This window comes from Triturus cristatus, chromosome 10, assembly GCF_964204655.1.
Source record: "Triturus cristatus chromosome 10, aTriCri1.1, whole genome shotgun sequence".
Classification (NCBI taxonomy): domain Eukaryota; kingdom Metazoa; phylum Chordata; class Amphibia; order Caudata; family Salamandridae; genus Triturus; species Triturus cristatus.
Genome location: NC_140593.1, coordinates 1168681094 through 1168695766, shown reverse-complemented (window position 1 = coordinate 1168695766; position 14673 = coordinate 1168681094).

Genomic DNA, 14673 nt, shown 5'->3' with positions numbered 1-14673 from the left:
GCACGCAGGGAAATTTGTACAAAATGGGTAGATCAAAATGCACCATCACTACAGGACTGCATTTCATATGTTTGACAAACGCACGGGCTAGATTGCACAAAAGGGTCTGTCAAAAGAACAAAAATGTGGGACCTATTACAGGACATATAGATATAATCCAATTAGGGGGGTAATATAAAAAGTAAGCACAGCTAAATGTCCTATGATTAAGACACATTTCAACTATGAAGGAGGACGGTGCGATCAAGCAGAATCCCCCTCATACATAGTCTGCACGAGATCTCTAGGATCTTAGAGACAAAGCTAGCTCAAACAGTCGCCTTGTGATAGATCGCCTTCAACTTAGATCAAACACAGGAGCTTGTCTTCTAGCCCATTTATAAGCTGTATCTTGTTGGAATAGAACAAAGCCTTTCATCCAAAACACCTTATCAGGTCTGACAATGGTTTTAGAGAAAGTTGGAAGATATCAGTGACAAGAAAGAACCCTGTGGCACACCACATCAAATTGCCGACATATGTGTTCTGAATAGGAGGAGCAACAGAGTCTGAAAAGGGTGGACCTGGAGAGCTCAAACCGGTCCTGATGTCAATCATGTTGAGACATTTGATGAGCACCCCATGGTCAATGGTATAACATGCAGCAGAGAAATCCACCATGATCACCCCTGACCTTTTACAGCAGTCAATTAATTACCAGGTCCTGACCTATGTTTTTGTTGTCACTTGTACATGATGTACTTTTATATTTATTAAAAGTAGCTCAGCCTCTTCCAATCATACATGAATGTATCTAAAAGTTCTACTGTGTTCTTACAAATGTAATTATTTATTAAATTCTGCAAATGATAGTTAAGTAGTCTGATCATTGATAGTGGTGATTAGTGTTGGTATAGGAAAAATGTAGCCTCTATCCTGTTCTAAAACCTTGACAACAAGTATGTAATGTTATTTTATTTGCATAATAACCTGTGCTTCCTATATTCAATTGTGGTGAAAACATTAAGTTGTACTGCACTTGTATTAAGGTAGATGGGACATATTTAGATCATATGGAGAGTTTCACCCCCTCCTTTTTCTGGAATATCTCCTGCAAAGAAGAAATCCACCTGCATCCAATCAATGGATAGTCTATTTCCATGTATTAATTCTGTTACCTATATTGGCATGCAAATGTGGTTGCCAAAATGTAAAACACTTCACTAAATGGAGCTTGGCTAAAACCTTTTTGAGTGGTAAAACACTATGTTAACATTAATTACAGATGCATGCATGTTGCTGGGAAACATTAGCAATAAAATATTTTGAGGCAAATAAATATCACTTACTCAATTACCAGTGGAGGATGCAGGCATCGTGTTCTGTAAAGGATACCATGTGTGTTTGCAGTGAAATGAAGATTAATCCTGTGCCATTGTGTATGGTGAACACTTATATATCATTTTATCTCTGAAGGTTGGTCTACAGCAAATTGCACAGTTTCTGAAAAATCACCTGTTCTGGTCCCTTGATGGTTCACCCTCCATTCCATGGACATCCTCAAGGGAGTAGTGTCAGGGTAATAGCAGAAGCAAAGTGGAACTTTGTAATGCATAACAATTAAAGCCTACATGCCATTTAGATGAATGCAATCCTCAAAAGAGAAGCATCTTTCTGAGCATGATGTCTCCTCCCAGATAATCACTCCAGGAATTCTTGGCAATATTGATGAGGCCATTCCAAAATTTAAAGAAGGGTAACCCAAGTGTATCTCTCAAACAGTAAAACATGGCTCTTACTCTTTAAACTGTCATGCTTGTGATTAACATTCATGTTCATGAAAATTATTAAAATGATGGCCCAAATAATTCCTTGCAGGAGCCTTCAAAACTACATACTTTAAAGAAATGATGCTCACCAGGGCCTGTATTAAACACAATGTTGAATTTTCAGCAGTAATTTGTGCCCTTTGGGCACTACAGTATAGGGTTCAAAGACATTTGTGGTTCCCTCTCTAATGTGTTTGATGTTTTTGCACATCCTGCATGGTCCAATCCCCAAGTGGTGTTTCCTCATTTGCATTAGGGTGTAGCTCATTTGAAATGAGGGTTCCCTTTTCAGTGTTATTGTGCTGTAATGCAGACTTTGGCACAATGCCAAAGTAGCCCTTTTGGTTCCATTTATTAGATGAGGTACTGTCAGTTTGTCAACTGAAAGAATACCTTGATAGAAGAGCTTGGGAATTCCATGGATCCCCCAGCATCTCCTCACAGGCGAGTCTAGTCACTCACTGCACCTGTCTCTGAGCGAATCACTTCCCCCATTTGAAGGTGAAGCCTGATCTGCACCTGAAGGAAAAGCAGACTGGGGACTTCAAAAAGCCAACCTGCCTTACACTAATGGGCAGCTGACTCTACAGGTGCAAGTTCTCACCTGCACTATGAACAGACCTGCAAAAAAATAACCTTCTATCAGACCTAAACCTTCCCTTTAAATAGTAGTAAGTCACCTCTAAATTAGGCCTTACCAGCCCTTAGGCAGGTTGCATGGTGCTTAAACATAGAACATCAGTATTAAAGTTTTCGCATGGGCTTACAGTGAAAAAGACCCCAACCCCATTTTCCCTGTGTCATGGATAACACCGGGCTGCTCTATTACACTTAATAAAGCTAACTTTAGATTGGCACAAGCATGAAATATACTTCAAACACTCACTTTTATAGTTAAACAAAATCCAACCTAATGCCATGTTAAATTTTGTCTATTTCAGATATAGTGACATTAGAAAGTCAATGTTTTCCTGCATAAAGCCTCTAGTAGTCTTGTCAGAGGTAAGTCCCAACTGTCACCTGGCTATCTGCTTGCCCTTGCAAGGATATTTCACAAGAACAAGGTGACCCAATTTGTGGTAGGGGACCTTGGGTGCATAGAATTTTACAGGAACAGCAATCCCTAACAAGGAAACAATTAGTAGAGAAGATTTTTTATATTGAAATACAATGATGTATATATTTAGCTGTCCAACTGAACATGTTTGTTTAATGTAAGGAATTATAAGAACATCATACAAGTGGGAACATATACAACATTAAAAATAGAAGAAATCAGGCATTAGAAGAAGTGTGGCCAAAAACAATACATCAGTTAGGCCAACAGAAAATACATTTCAGCACCCTAGCACATAATATTGAGGGAAACAAGGGTGAGTCAGAGTGGGAGACGTCGATGACGTTTCGATCCCTTTACCGCAGTACTTGGATCATCTTCAGGACAAGACAATTAATGCCTGAGACAGATGCCTGTTAGAGTTTGAAAGAAGAAAAGGGGAAAGAAGGGCAGAGGGAAGGGGAGCGGGGAGTAACATGGGAATATATTATTAGAAAGAGGAAGGTCTGTGATTGCTTGGTAACAAAGTGTCTCTGAAACGTGAAAGTCAAGCTCGATGAGCTTAGCAGTATACACAAGTATTATCCAATGTTCGGCATGCATTGAAATTGGATGTGAAGCATGCTTAAAAGATGGCAAAAGCATTTCATGGATGTTTGTATATTCAGACTATTGTGGAAATGAGGTGTGAGTTGGCAAAGACATGAATTAGCATTTGGTACGATCGAGTCTTCTGGTAATTGTGGCTTAAGATGAGAAACACATGCACATGCCCAGTATTTGATATGAGCAATGAGAAGTTAAGTATCAGATGGCGTGACTAACAAATAGTAGCTTCAAGTGAGATATAATGGTAAATTCAATTAACTTATTTACCAGGGGCCTATAGAAGGCAGTGGCAGTCAAATAGCGAAGGCCATGGCTCAAAAATGATGGAAGAAAAATCTGGATGTGGTATGGGCGAAGCGGTTGCGGTCAATAAAGAGATCCATGTTACTAGCACGACCAGTGCTCACAAGAACAAGAATTTGCGCAATAGGTCTCGCTTTTGGGAAAGTTAGAGCTATTGGTGCTGTAAATGACAAGGGGGTATATTCACAAGGATCTATCGCCGAGTTAACGTCACTTTATCACAGCCATAGTTGCGATAAACTTATCTCCCCAATCACAAGCTGGTGTTACTATCCCACAGCACCAGTTTACCTGCGATAGCAGCCTCAAAAAACATTGCCACAGATGACCCCGCAACTATCGCTAATGAGATGCAAAGTAGGCATTCCCGTGCCAAAAGCCGCAATAAGAACACTCCACAACATTCACAACGACCAGCCACAGCTGCGATAAGAACACAAAACAGGCGATAAGGTGCCTTAGCAGCAGGAAAATAACACCTGCTCTGACCTGGTGGAAAGTCGGACCACAGCCTGCACCACAAAAGGGAGCACAGCCCAGAGCCACACATGAAGAACAACAGATGAACCCGGGCAACTGAACAGGCAGCCCGGAGTGCCGAAAGGGCAACAACACCCGCCGCCACCACCCCCGGACCCCCCTTCCCGGCACCCCCCCGACCAAAGACATGCCACATCAGCTACACCTAAACATGTACAAAATAATCTGCATGATGTCCCACAATCGCAACTGGTGACATGTCGTCACAAAAATGAGCATCATACATTCACTTTCGAAGCACCAAATGAAACTTTATTAAAATGAACACTGAAATGAAATGAAGACACATGGCGGCTCCCCTTGGGACAATCCGTAGGTCACAGCCTGCAGGACAAAAATCATGATGAGAAGGTGTGTCCTGCGCACATCAAAGGACAGAGAGTGAGCGAAGGAGTGAAAGAGGAAGAGAGGGGGAGAGAGAGACAAGAAGAGAGGGGGAGAGGGAGAGAAGAAGAGAGGGGGAGAGAGAGAGAGAGAAGAAGAGAGGGGGAGAGATAGATAAGAAGAGAGGGGGAGAGAGAGAGAAGAAGTGAGGGGGAGAGAGAGATAAGAAGAGAGGGGAGAGAGAGAGAGAGAAGAAGAGAGGGGTAGAGAGAGAAGAAGAGAGGGGGAGAGAGAGAGAAGAGAGGGGGAGAGAGAGAGAGAGTGCCACCCCTGCGCATCCAGGCCACACTGCTCACCTGCTGCCACCGGTGTGTCTCCAACCACTTGCAGGTATATATAGCAGATCACCAGGTCACACATCTGAAACAGACCCGTCATCTGAAACAGAGTCCAGATACATGATTTGCACAGTACACACAATTGCACAAGACAGCATCGCCCGCCCACCCATGCACACCCAAGCAGAAGCACCCCAGCCCCTCCTGCTGCCCATTGGAGCATGCCCGCCCATGCACACCCAGGCCTCACTGCTCACCTTCCTCCACTGGCGTGCAGACAGGCAGTCCCACCACGTACCACTGCAGGCCACAAGCCCGGGGCCCACGGACATGGCACCCTCCACACCATACAGCCCCGCTCCGCAGGCCACCAGGTCTCACGTTTGGTGCTGGGTCTTGATTACTCCATGGCAGAAGACATACCAGTGCACCCGGCCTCATCGCAGGCTGCACATCCGCTCAGCCCAATAGGTGCCACTAACTCTGGGATCCCGGAAGCAATGCCACGTGGCGGTTGGCCCGTGCTGCCCGGTGGCTCTGGTCTCCACTGCGGTCCAGCAGGGCACACAAAACCTGAGCTGTCCGGACCGCCGGGACGGGGCATCATAGCAGGCTGCACACCCGCTCAGCAGCTTAAGGTGCCCCTACCTCAGTGCACCTCAAGTCACTGTCCCGTGGTGTGGTGCCTGTGCAGGCCGCAATGCTCCAGGTGCCACTAACCCTGTGCAACCCCAGTCAGCGCCACGTGGTGGTAGGCCCATGACGGCCGCAAGGCCTCGGGTGCCACTAACCCTGTGCGCAACAACTCATAGGCTCTTTATGATTGAGAACCATGGAGCATCCGTCATCCAGTCACCACCGGCAGAGGGGAATGTGACGTCATCGGCCCCTTATGTTGGCAGAGTCACATGGCCTGTGACGCCTGTGCCGGATGGTTGTGGTGTGAATGCAAACCTGCCCTCAGGGAGTGGCTGTGACGTGCTGACAACTAGACCAGTGACCTGCACACCACCAGCGAGTACGCCTGCGACGGGTAGCAATGAGGGCCCCCCCTCGGAGCGTAAGCAGAGTGGTTTGGCCTGCCGTACGCCGGACCAGCGCAGGGCTTGCAACAATGGCTTGTGGGCTCTGGGTGTGGTTCAGTCCATGTCCTGACATGGAAGTAACTGATGTGTGTGTCCCTGTTGTAGTGTCCACGGCACCCAGTACACAATATGCAATGTAGCACCCTCTGACTGGCATCCCACAGGATGAGCATCATTGACACAAGGGAAATCACTGTCCCTACATTCATCCATACATTCATACATGAATGATGAAAGACTTAACACAGCAGTGCGTCACTGGATGTTTATTGCACATCCAGTGCAGTTCTGCAGCTGGAGCGGTACAGGGCATTGCCGAGCACACTACACAATATGGGCCCGTGGAGGGCCAGCTGGAGTCCATACGGGGATGACAAGTACTGCGGAAGAGGAAGGGTACAGTCCACAGTCTGGTCGCCATATCATTAGTCATCAAACTGGTTATGACAGTCAATGTTGCTGTCCAAGGTGAGTGCATCGGAGTGTATAGGGGGTCAGTGGAAGGTCATGGGGCATTGTGCGGCACCAAGCAGAAACAGGCCAGGTGGCCAAAATGAATGCTAGTGCCTCCTGATCAAAAACCCATTCAAGTCCTCGTGCCCGGATGTGTGCTCTGCCCCACCTGTGGGTGTTGCAGTACCGGCTGAGGCACTGTGTGCCACTGACACATCAGGTGCTGGAGTAGATACATCTGCTGCACTGTGAGGCAATGGCACACCAGGGGGCGGAGATGTCGATGGTGTGGGGCCAGCAGCATTACTCATCACCACGCCTTGTGGCAGCAATGCCATGACGAGGATCTGCAGGGCATGGTAGATCCCAGCTACATTTCACTGGTGTGCAGCGGTGGCTGCCATCCTTTCCGCCTCCATCCGCACCATGTCCTCCATGAGCCTCCGCATGTGTGCCAGCTCACGGCTGGTATCGCTGGAGCCCCTCTGAGCGGACAGGTGTTCTTCTCTCGACTTCAGGACTCCAGCGATGTCAGTCAGGGCTCGTTGGAGACCATGGAGTGGGCCTAGACACCCATGAATGGTGTCCAGTTTGGTAGCAATGAGGTCGAACCCCACCCACACCTGCTCAGCCATCTCCCTCTGGCCCTCCAGCACACTGCGTTGGAATGCCATGTATTGTTCCTGGGGGTCTTGGGAGACTGCCGGGGCTGTGGGTGCCTTCTGCCGGGTGGTTTGGGTGGTGGGTGGGGTCTCCTCAATGCAGCTGGGCAGCCCTGATCCTGGAGGTGAGTCACGGATGATGTCAATGATGTCTAGGAGGGCTTGTGCGTCGATGCTGGGGTTGTCCTCCTCATCATCACTGAAGAGTGGCAGGGACTGCTCTGCAGGGGGTATTGACGGTGGCCCTGCAACGTGAAGGGGAGATGGTGTATTGCAATGTGTCCACATGTATGTAGCCGCATGGTACATGTTGACATTCAGACAGCATGGCATTGTACATTGTGACAGACTATAGATCTGGGCGATGACCCAGAGTCATTGATGGTGTGCACTGTGCTCTGCTTGATTGTGCATGTGTGCCATCGTGGCCATCTCCACCCATCCCCCCAGTACCTGGTCGAGCAGTGTCCGGTCCCCCGACTCCGGCCATAGTATCCACACAGATGACTGTCAACACCAGCTCCTCCATGTCATCCAGCACGAACTGTGGTGCTGGGTCCCCACCTCCAGTCTGCATTGCTGCCTTCTGGTTGGCTGCGAGTTTCTCCTTGGTCTTTCGCTTGATGTCATTCCATCGCCTCTTGACCTCATCCATTGTCCTCTTGTGCTCTCCGACGGCATTCACCTTGTCCACGATGTCCAACCATATTCCATTTTTGGTGCCCAACGACACGTTGGAGGTGACGAACAGTTGTTGATGGTGTTCCATCACCTCTGTGACTATGATCCTGTTCGCCTGCAGACTGAACTTCATCTTCCCCTTATTTTTGTCCATGCCCTTCCCTGTCCTCAAGGTCCCGGGCTGGTCGTCCGGGGTGCTTGTGGGGTTGCGCTCTTCCTCTGCGCCTGCTCCAGCTGCATCCATGGTGCTTGGGTGTTGGTCAGTTTGTGTTTGAGTGTGTTTTCTACTTTTATGGTGATTCTTCCGGCCTGCCAGGTGTTTGTTGCTGGCCTGGCGCTGCTTATCGCTGATTTCCTGATCTCGCTTTGGCCAATCGCAGGTTTTTTGACATTGGGGTTTGTGTTTTTAGCTCTGTCGAGGTGGTTGTATCGCGGGCATTGGCTGCGGTTTCGGCAAATTATCGCATGGGGCCGCCTTGTGGTGAATTCCACGTTGACACAGGGTTATTTTCCCGCGATAGGCTGTGATGTGGAAAGCTGCGTTAACATTTTTTGGTGATGTTTAGCACACGTTCTTGTGAATATACCCCAAAGCTTTTTAGTTATGTTTTTGGTTTCTAAACATTTTACCTTGCTGTTCCATAACATGAAGCACTGGCAAAGCCAGAAAGAAACAATGCCCTTTGTGCTTGTAGTTTTAGTAAAATAACTCCAGTGACAGAAAAACAAGCTGGACAGCTGTCTAGATTATTAAAATGCTGTGCTGCAGCATTCACATGTGTTTCTGAAGTTAATCCTATTATGCATGTTATAAAATGACAAATAAAGTTAAAAATAAAAAGCAAACAAAATGTCCGAGTGAAATTCTGGTTAAAATCAGCAAATAGCGTGCCTGATTCGGCTCGAAAAGCACTGATTCCTGCATGTTATTCCGTATCCCAGCTGCAAAACCCAGGATGGTGTAGCGCAGTGCAGCAGCTAGAAATGACCTGAAATGAACCTCAGCTCTACGGAGTGATGACATTTGGACATAGGTATTTAAATGTTTATTTGTGTCTTCTTTTATCTCATTCTACCTTCACTTAATCATTTCTCTGTATTCGTCCCAACTGTAAAGGAGCAGTTCTCCAAATTATATTTTCTATTCATATTCCGAGCAATGTAATAACATTAAAATTAAAAAAAAACTAACAAGTAGGGTCATTGGTGAATGTAAATGATCCATTAGAGTTGATGGGCAAGATTTCTACTGTGGGGTGAGGGACAACCCCTGCTTCCTCATCAACCACAACAAGGGCGTTACGTCACTCATGTCATCAACGTATACCAAACACATCTTGCTGATGTGATGGCCTTCAATTCTAGTTCTATATAGGAGTACCTACATTGCATGACCTTGCAGTCTACTGTACACGACGTGATCTAGGAAACCATTTAATTTGCTTTATAAATTCATGTAAACAGGACAATGATACATGAAACTGAAACACTTTACTTTTGCACACTGCCCTTACACAAAATGCTCTTCAGCTCAACGGTTTATTGAATTAAAGGGCATATCAACAACAACCGGCGATAATTATCGCTCAGCTCTCTTAGCGTGAGGATAATTATCGCCGGCTAGCATGAATTTTTATCGCTGAGATAGCGTGCTATTAGCAACGCTTATCTCAATAGCGATAAAAATCCTCACGCTAACAGGCTAACGTGAGATTATCGCTGGAAACCCAGCGATAATCACACGTTACCTTGTTGATAGGGACAGGCAAACTTAGCCATGATATCCTCCTTCCATAGGATATCATGGCTAAGTCTGAAAATTAGCAGACGTAAAAAAGCAGCGTTAACAGCGGTTAGCGCTGCTTTTTTTGTCTCTAACAGGGTTAGCGATATTCTTGATAATAGGACGAATGTCGCTTAGCGACATTTCTCCTATTATTTTACTCTGGAACGCCCCCTTTGCATCTCATTAGAGATGCAAGGGGAAGCGTAGAGTAAAAGGGTGCTAACATGCAAATTTGCGTGTTAGCACCCTGTTGTAGATAGGGCGCAAGTTTTATCTCTGCTTTTTTGGCTTTTAAAGCCAAAAAAGCAGAGATAAAGCCCTTGTTGATATGCCCCAATGTGCGTGCGGTGCCCCTACAGCATCATGAGCTCTCGAAGTGTTGAAACAAACCCAGAAGACAAAGAAACTTATGACACAAATGAAAAATTACTACTTGATCTATACATTTATCGATATGACGCAGCACATGGCAAACGATCTCTGTCACGCCCGTTGTTGATCTCACCAAATGCTTTTAGAAGGAGAAAAAAAAAGTTTACTGTTGAGTTTACAAAAATACAATCTGCTATTGTCTGCAAGAAATCCGGCTGTAACAAGGCAAATAAAAATGGTGGAATATTCAAATGCTGAATTATCCTTCTCCTATATAGCGTTGTTGTCCCACCCCTTAAGAGAATAGAACACGCTCTGACAAAGCCGATAAGCCTCACTTGCGAGAGAGGGATTGGCTTTATCAATGTTTTTAGTCATCTTGTACAGCAAGCAGCACGGCACTATGATGTAACCGGAGTGACTGGCCAATGGGCTAGGTCATAGTGACCGTTTTCCTCTTGCATGACTATCTCCGCATGGAATCCGATGGTGAGAAAACAGGGTAGGCCACCTGGCACTCTCAGTTTAAATGTAGAATATTCCACCAGCATGAGGTGGGGGTGCCCACTAGCACAGAGATAAAAGCAGGTGTTGGTATCTTTTTCCATTCAAGTCATTTACATTTTGTGTCCTTGGGCAAATACGTACAACATAGCTGCAAGGGGGGGAATAAAACTATTAATTTTTCTCTCCACCCTGCGCTTGATGATGCCAAGAAAATCCCTTCAAAGTGTGTGTTACACTTGAATGCATTAGTTTAAAAAAACTGACTCATTTGACCAATCAGATACAAGTCCTAAAGCATGAATAAGTTATCAAATACAAGGAAAGAATTCCCAGGTACAACATAAATAACCTGAAGATGACGGTCCTTTGAAAAAAGTTGCAAGACACAATGGGCCTCATTACAACAGCCGAGGTGAGGCAGTGAGGGACTAAACCGTGTATTGTTTATAACAAATAGACACGAGATGTACTCCTACCTAGCAGCCGTGAATCAAGGAGGCCCTCTTCTGCCTCACTTCTGATAATGAAAGTAATACAACGCTGTCAACTGAGGCACCTCCTGCTTGAAACAAGCATTGGCACCGTGCTGCACTCACAAAACCATGCAACTCACTCTAAATTCACAAGAGCACTCCTCTCACCCAGCATTTATACAAAGTGTTTGCTCTGCAATCACCCAGGCACACCACTCACCCTGCACTGACAGACCTCTTATGCCGCACTCCTACATCTCTCACCCACCACAGGCATTTTATACAGCGCACTATACAAACACCCTGCCCTCACCCACCTGGACACTCACCCTGCACTAACATTGCTAACCCTGCACGCCAAAGACCGCTCACCCTTAACTCAGACACTGCTCACAGACTTTTCTCCCAGCACTGACACGCCTAACACCCCGCACAATTCATCTCATACTCCACAATACACTTCTCACTCTGAACTCACACACCACTCATGCTGACAGTTTACCTTGCTGGCAGACGTCCATCACCTGTGCACACGTCTCTCACTGGCATGCACACATCTCTCAACGGCGCACACACGTCTGACACTGCATACTCAGCACTCATCCTGTACACACAAACTCACCTTGCACTCCTAGACGAGTCACACATCACTCTCCTGCACAGACATCCACTTACTTTACACACAGGCTGCTAATCATGCACCTAAATTCAGCTTATCCTACACACACAGCTTAGCTTGTACAATCTTACACCACTAATGCTACATACACAGCTCACCCTGCTTACTCATCCACCTCAAACCTTGCACACTCATCCTCCTGTCACTCTGAAAACATCCTCCACTCGCCCGCAACCAGCTCTAATCAATGACACTGCTTATTCTGCATTTACCCATTTATCACCTTGGACAAACCCACACACCTCGCATGCTGATTGATCACCCTGCACTCTCCTCACTCCCCTTGCACAATCACCATACATCCGTACACCCACACCACCCACCCTGCACACTCATGCGCCGCTTGCTTGCACTTGTACAAGGATCACCCAGCAGACATAGGCCGCTTACTCTGGACTGACGCACTGGGTGACCGGAAGCTACAGATCTTGGAGAGAGAGAGAAGTCGTTGCTGTGGGCATTTGTAGTCCGAGCATCACAAACCTCACAGGCCACCAACGCACCTAGTAAGCCTGTCACAGACCGGCCTGAGAACCAAAGTGAAGTGATGACAGACAATTGATGAAGTAAGATCCTTTATTGCTGAAGAGCAACCCCCGGTACATCCACCTTCATCAAAACTCAGTACTGGTCTCCACGCAGTGGAACCTCACACACACTCAACCCATAACATTCTCACCCACGAGCTTGCACAGCAACCATAGCCACGCGGAAGCGCGACCATTGGTTACCTAGCAACACACTTCCCCCTTCCTTATACAACACAATAATACCTAATATGTACAAAACAGAATATTATCATCATGAATTCCTCACTCACTGTTAACCACATAATCCTTAAGCCAGATCGGAACTTTCTTTGAACGTGGAACTCTCTGATTATTAACAGGAGGCTCAGCCGGCCTGCTCTCCCCAGAACTGGGACCTGGCTCCCCCGGAACACCGGAGACCACCCCATCCCCCTCCTGGACAGCAATAGGACGATGAGCATCAACATCCTCATAACACTCAGAAGAAAAAGGAGATGACGCATTCAATTCATCTTCCAGCCAGTCAGATTTGTAAGGACCACTATCCCCCAAGTTCTTACCGGATTTCCCCTGATGGTCCATAGCAACCCTCTTTAAATTTCAAACCTCACCATTTTTGAGTTTCACAGCATTGTGGAGCACCTCAACTACCTCCTCGGCATCAAAGAAAGCGCTCTTACCCTTGCAAACAAACCCTGGTTTTCTCACTCTTACCCAATCTCCCACTTCAATTTCAACAGGCTTGGTGGAATGCTTACTATTATAATAGTCACTATTCTTTTTCTGAATACGTTGCATCCTGTTCCACACTTCTTCCTTTGACCACTTCATCACTCCAGATGGAAATAACCAACTGGGATTGAATTTTGAACGAGGCTTACGACCCCGCATTAAGATAAATGGAGGTAACCCCGTTACTTCTGTAGCAGTCACCCGATAAGCCCAGACAGACTTCCCTACTTGCGAGATCCAATCATGTGCATTACTAGACGCAATTTGAATTATGCCTTTTAACACACGGTTGAACCGTTCAACCATACCATTCCCGCTAGGGTTATACAACGAAGTCGTCCTATGCTTAATCCCCAATTTTGCAAAATACTCCTTAGCCATATTGGAAACAAATTGGACAGCATTGTCACTAATTAAGGACGATGGAATACCCTCAGAAGAAAAGACTTCATCCAGGAATTCAAGGACCGCCACTGTATCAGCCTTATCCACAATTTTTACTACTGGCCAGCGAGAGAAAAGATCCATAAGAACCAATATATACTTCTGAGACACACCATCTTGATCTTTAACAGGTCCCAAAATATCAATAGCCACAGAATCCCATGGCTCTTTTGCCCCAATAGTCTCAGACATAGGGGGTCTAAATGTCTTAAGGGACTTGTCCGCATTCCCACATGTAGTACAATTCCTGACCACTCTCTCCGTTTCAATATCCAGACCAGGCCACCAAAATAACTTTTTAATTACAGACTTGGTTCTGGAAATGCCTGAATGACCCTCATGGCACAATTCCACAATAGACAAACGTAAATTCTCAGGGGGAACTACTCTTTCACCTCTTAGTAATACCCCATCACAAAAAGATAACTCCGATCTAATCTCCCAAAAAGGCTTCAACAAATTGGGAATACTATCCTTACGTGGCCAACCATTCAAGGAAAAAGATACCACTGGCTATGAATTAAAGCCACTTGGAAATCATTCCATACCTCATCCTCACATTTTTCCAGACTGACTGGCATCCTGGATAAAAAATCAGCTACCAAATTATCTCTGCCAGGGGTATACACCATTTTATACGTAAAATTCTGCATGCGCATCGAAATCCTAGACAATCTGGACGATATATTAGGTGAACCCTCAGATGATAAAATTGTAACTAATGGTTTGTGGTCAGATCTGAGAGTGCACACTTTTCCCCAAATGAATGATTTAAAATGATCTAGGCCCCAAGCACAAGCCAATGCCTCCCTCTCTATTATCGGGTACTTTTCTTCACATGGGCAAAGGGATCTAGACGCGAATGCAATGATATTCTCCTTGCCATTGCCAGCACACTGGGATAATACTGCACCCAAACCTTTATTGCTTGCGTCAGTAGTTACAAAACTCTCCGCCGAGGGATCAAAACTACTGAGGCAGGACGCATTTGCAATTGAAGTTTTAATATCCTGAAAATCCTTATCACATCCCGCAGACCAAGTGAAGTTCACATTCTTCTTCAGCAGTTGCCGAATATTAAAACACTTGTCAGCAAAGTTCGGAACATATTTTGCGCAAAATTCCACCATGCCTAAAAAAGATCTAATATCGTCTTTACTGCCAGGGGTCGCTGCCTCTACGATAGCCGACACTAGGGATGCCTTTGGCCTAACACCGTTACAATCAATAACATGACCCAAATACGTTACACTCTCACAGGCAAATTTACACTTACTAAATTCGATGGTG